The following is a 5,873-nucleotide window of genomic DNA, read 5'->3' on the forward strand; positions in this document are numbered from 1 at the left end:
TATACGTAAGTATTTTAGATTATACTTATAAATTAATATATAATCTAGATATTTTTAATTAATATGTAAATTAATATCATGTAATATATGCTATAATTAAATAATTAAATAATTTAATAGCTTTCTTAATTTTTTTAAATTAGTTAAGTGAGTCTTAGTAAACAAACCGATGCAAGATTACTTCCATCTCGAGTTAGGGCAAATCGTGATTTTCAAAAGTTATGAATGAGGAAGAGTAATTTTGAAAAATATGCATGACATTTTAGAAAAATCCCCGTGTATTAAGAAAAACAGAGACTAATGGCTGGGACCATATTTAAGGCTTAATTAAGGCATAGATGAGAAAAATTACCTCAAAAATTTTCTGAATAATTATAGAATTTTAGTTAATTAAAGGATGATTAGTCAAACTCAATTGCAAAAAATATAAGGATGACTCATAAATTAGAAAAAAATAAGAAAAATATTTTGAAATTAATATGAATTTATGAGAATACTTTCATGCCATAGAAATGGAAATTTTAGCTATATGAATATTTTATATGGTTTTACCAAAAGTAGGGAGATTTTTGAAAAATAAAGCAATATATTTAGAGATCAAATTTCAGGTCCGCCAACTTCGAGTTTTCATGCAATATATTTTATAAGGAGGACTTAGAAAATTGGAAAATATAAGAATATTTTAGCTAATTGAATATTTTATATGGTTTTACCCAAAAATAGGGCTGTTTTTTTTAAAAATAAAGTAAAATATTTAGAGATCAAATTTCAGGTTGAAAAAAAAAAGTTGGCTAGTCACTTCCTAGTAAATGTGAGTTCTTTGGTTTATATTTAAATATTAATATGATGAAAAAATATTTAAAACCATTAATTAAAATGTTCGATACATTTAATGATAGCTATATGTGTTAAATGTAAATTTAAATTTATAAGAAATGATATATAAAAGGATCAGACTAGCTAAAATTTATCTGACAACTCTCAGTCCATAAGAGGGAACAACATAGAGAAGCTCCATAATTTGTTTTGATTGGAGGAAAGTGTTATTTTTTTTCTTTCTTTTCTTCTCCTCCGGGCCAAAAATTAGTAAGGGAAAGAAGAATGGTTGGCTTTTTTCGTCAAGTGAAAATTACTTGGCTAATTAATGACCATTAGATCACAATCTTTAAATCTTGACCAACGAAATCCTTGTCCTTAGTTTCTATTGGCTAAGAGTGTGCTTCTCGCCCTTGATTTACCCGTCATTTTCCCTTTAATATTGGCTTCATATTATTTTGAACACGTTCTGGGGTCTTAAACGATGCAGAAGAAAAATCTATTTTTCCCTCCGTCCCCCTTTTGCAACCTTTCACTAAATCACATAAATAAAAAAAGTATGTTAAAATTAGTTAAAAATAATAAATATTTAAAAGTTAAAAAAATTTCTATAAAAAACATTATTTATGAGGGAGAGAGCATGAAAAATAGAATAAAACATTACTATAATAAAAAGAATTATAAAAGAGAGAATGTGTGATGGAGAGAGATTATATTAAAATATAATCTTAAAAATATTTATTATCCAGAAATATATTTTAACAAATAAAAATAAATGTACGGCAAATAAGAAATTTGTTAAAAAAATTAAAATAATTTGCAAATATTACATATATTTAAGAACAAAGAATGAATTGCGGTTGTTGCTTATATAAAAAGATGGAAGGGTTATGACAACCGGCCTTTATTGAAAAATGAGGATTAAACACGAGATTAAAGTCAGATTAAGGATTAAACATGCAATTAAGGTTGGATCAGGGGTCAAATAAAAATATAAAATACTACCTCTGATTTTTAATATAAAATCTAGTTGATTTATTTGAGGAGTTTATGAAAGTTAATAAATTATCTTAAAGTATTTATATTTATTTTTTTTTAAACTAATTTGTCACTCTTGTAAATTGATATATAATTTAATGACACCGTAATTATTTTTGAGATATAATGTACTATATACTATGATTAAGTAATTTTTTAATTTTTTCAAATTAATTAAGTAGGTTTTACATTAAGGACGAGTTAGGGCAAAGCGTGATTTTCAAAAAATACAAGGAAGGGTAATTTTAAAAAATATGCATAACATTTTAGAAAAATCTTCGCAGACGAAGAAAAACAGAGACTAATGGCTCGGACCAAATAAGTGAGAAAAATTACCTTAAAATTTTTTTAAATAATTATTAGAATTTTGGTTATTTAAAGAATAGTTAGTTAGACTCAATTACAAAAAAATATAAGGAGGATTCAAAAAATTGGAAAGGATAAGAAAAATTATTTTGAAATTAATATGTTAACAATATTTTCATGCCATAGAAATGGAAATATAAGGAGGACTTAGAAAATTGGAAAAGATAAGAATATTTTCATGCTATAGAAATGATAACTATATGTGATAAATGTAAATTTAAATTTATAAGAAATGGTATATAAAAGGATCAGATGGGAACACTCACTCAAAAAGCTGAATACAATATTGTCTTTATTTCTCATACTAATCCAATATAGGAATATTCGTCGAAACTTCAGTCCCCACACCTCCGCTCCAGTCACCAAAACCCGCATGAGAGTTGCATTCATTAGGTACCTGTGTGGTACAAGGAAATAGAGGAGGAGAAAGAGAGAGAATTTTAATGAGCTCAACAGAATTAAAAGCTTTTAATTAATTTTTTTTCTCTTTTTTCTTAATATCTTTTTTTAATCAAAATTTCATAGCTCCACTTTTTAATTTTTTAAATTTAACTCATTAAAAATTTTTCTCCACCTCATTTTTCTTGTACCAAAAATATTGGATAAAGACGACTCGACCCACCCTTCTGCCCGGCGACCTCAAAGTTGCATTTATCGAGTCAATGTCCTTTGCCCGGACACTTGTCTGCCAACTCTCAATCCATAAAATGAAACGAATGTGCTTTAATTTGTTTTGATTGGATGAAAGTGTTGTTTGATTTCTTTCCTTTCTTCTCCTCTGGGCCAAAAATTAGAAAGAGGAAGAATGAATGGTTGGCTTTTTTCGATGGCCAATAGATCACCATTTATAAATCTTGACCCACGCAATCTTTGTCCTTAGTTTCTATTGGTCAAGAGTGTGCTTCTTGGCGATGATTTACAAGTCATTCGCCCTTTAATAATGGCTCCCCAACTTTTTGAACATTTTATGGGTCTTACTCAATGCACAAGAAAAACCTATTTCCCCTCCCCCCCGCGCCCCCCTTACAACCATCGAAGTAATCATACGGATCAAAAAAATTAGTTAAAATTTGATGGATATGATGATCCTAGCTCATTTATTTTGCTTTATACTTGGACCAAGGCTGAACACGGTAGACATGAATAAAACCAAACTAGAGTTCCAGCTAAAACTTTCTATGTGTTCTCTCTGTTTTTTTTATTAATTGTTTAATATAATTAAACACATGCATATACAAATATTTCAATACCAACTTGAATTCGGGATCTCATCTAAGTATGGGGATGTTGTTGTGACCAAGTAGAGCCGGGAAAACGGGCCGAGCCCATCGGGCCGGCCCGTTTAGGCCCTGAAATTACGAGGGCCGGGCTTGATATTTTTCTCTTAAAAGAGAAACAAGCCCTGGAGGGCTGGCCCTGGAGGGCCGAGGGCTTAAAAAGGGCCGGCCCTGGAGGGCCGCGGGCCGGCCCTTTTAAGCCCTTTTATAATTTTTTTTATTTTTTAAATTTTTTTATATAATATTTATGTTATTAATTTTTTTACATTGTTAATAATATTTCAAATATTTAGTTACTATTATCATTTAAAATTAAATTTAGTTTTAGACAATAATTTATCTAATTAAATTTTTAAAAAATCGGTTAATTTGGACTTTAATAATGATTTGATTTATATTATATGCGTTGATATTTTTAACCTATATATATTTGATAATAGAATATTTTTATACTTATATAACTTGTGATTCTATAATTTGAATTAGAAATTCATGAGTTTCAACAATAATGTTTCTCACATTAAAGTAAAATAATAGTTAGATTGCAAAATTCAAAATAAAATTCTTATAAAAGAAAAACTTGATATTTTTGTTACGAAAGAAAAGCATACTTATGAAGAAAAGTAATTAATTATAGTGATGATGAAGTTTCAAAAGATTAATGATAGTGTTTATTTATTGCACAATTGCATTATAGATAAAACTTTTAGATGTTGTTATCTTGTTAATGAATGTTTTAAATATTCTTAGATGTTGATGAATATTTATATACGATGATATTTTTATATTGTGACTTAATTTTATTCATATTTATGTCTTTTTAATAATTTCATTGGTTTATTTTTATATTTTTATAAAAAAATTTGATAATATAAAAAATAGTATTTTTCCTTAAACGGCCAAAGCCCGCGGGCCGGCCCTGGCCCTGTAGCTTAAGGGCCGGGCTAGCAAATTGGGTTTTTTAAAATTTCAGCCCTAGAGGGCCAGCCCTTTTAAGCCCGCCAGCCCTTCAGGGCCAGCCCTGGAGGGCCGGGCCGGCCCTGATTCCCGGCTCTATGACCAGGGCAGCTAACCTTTAACCTTCTCACCATGCTCTTGTCTATTGTCACTATTATTACTAATAACAAATCTGATTCTCTTTATTTGAACCTAGTTCAAGAAAAATTGGAGCAAATATACAATAGTAACTATTTACCAAAAACGAATGTTAAAACAACAGTACTTTATTCTCCAACTCGGTGACAATGTTAAAACAAGATATTTTTATTCATACACATAAAATTACTCTCAGATTACATGAACTAGTTGACATATAATACATAATCATGCCCAAGAATCACATAATTTTAGATGAACATCATGATACTAAAAGCACCGGCAACAATGACGATTAACATTTGTAACTGGATCTTGGAAACTATTGGCTGCAACCTCATCATTGATATCGCTTTGCAAATGCTAGCTTCATCATTTGATTTGATTTTTGGCATCATCTTGATCGACTTGGTTGTCTTCGCCCTCATAAATGCTATGCCAAACATCCTGGCTTCCATAGACTAAAACAACAATGATCCAAAGAAATAAGCCTACGATTTGCTTAAGTACGGAACGGCAAGGTCCAAGTGTCATGAATACTAAAATACAAAGAAACATCATTAAGAAAATGGAAATGAATCCAATGACACTGATAACGTCCGCAACAATAGTGTTATTGCTCACAATCAAGCGTATAGCAGCCAGAAATGCAACAGGCATTGCTGTAAGGGCCACATAGACAAATAACCTAGCATAGACATATACTAATGTTGCAAGACGACGATCTCCAATTGGGACCCATAGAAGAATGATAGAGCCAATGGTGGAGCTGTACAAAGCAATAGTGTTAAAAGCCATGAAGATCTTGAATAGTGTTTGATCCACCAAAGTGCCATTCCCCTTTGTTTTGGGATTGGGCTATCCGCTGAGTAAAGCCCACCTGGCACTGTAAAACCAGCTGCGAAAGTCACTGTGGCTATGAGTATGGCCACAAGTATGAGCGTGTTGGCTGCATCCTTCACATTCCATTCTTTATTGATGGATCTTGTATGTGGCACGCTCAGCATATTTGCCTTCAGGTCCACACCAGCACGATATAAAATTACACGTGCCAGATGCTGCAAGGTAATCAAATCAAACAGGCTTAAATGTTATATTCTATTATTAAGCAAAGAAGTGTCTGGAATCAAAAGCTTTTAGAAAGTTAATAAAAAGAAGACATAGATGCTTGTCAATCTTACCTCTTGACGTGTCTCTGGAATCTTACGTTGCATCCAAACAACATCTAGAGCTGTTAAACCTCTGTTATTGACTAAGTTCACATCGATTCTTTGTCTCGTA

Source organism: Neltuma alba, unplaced genomic scaffold (assembly GCF_004799145.2).
Source record: "Neltuma alba isolate B1F8T4 unplaced genomic scaffold, ASM479914v2 tig00006982_pilon, whole genome shotgun sequence".
Taxonomy (NCBI): domain Eukaryota; kingdom Viridiplantae; phylum Streptophyta; class Magnoliopsida; order Fabales; family Fabaceae; genus Neltuma; species Neltuma alba.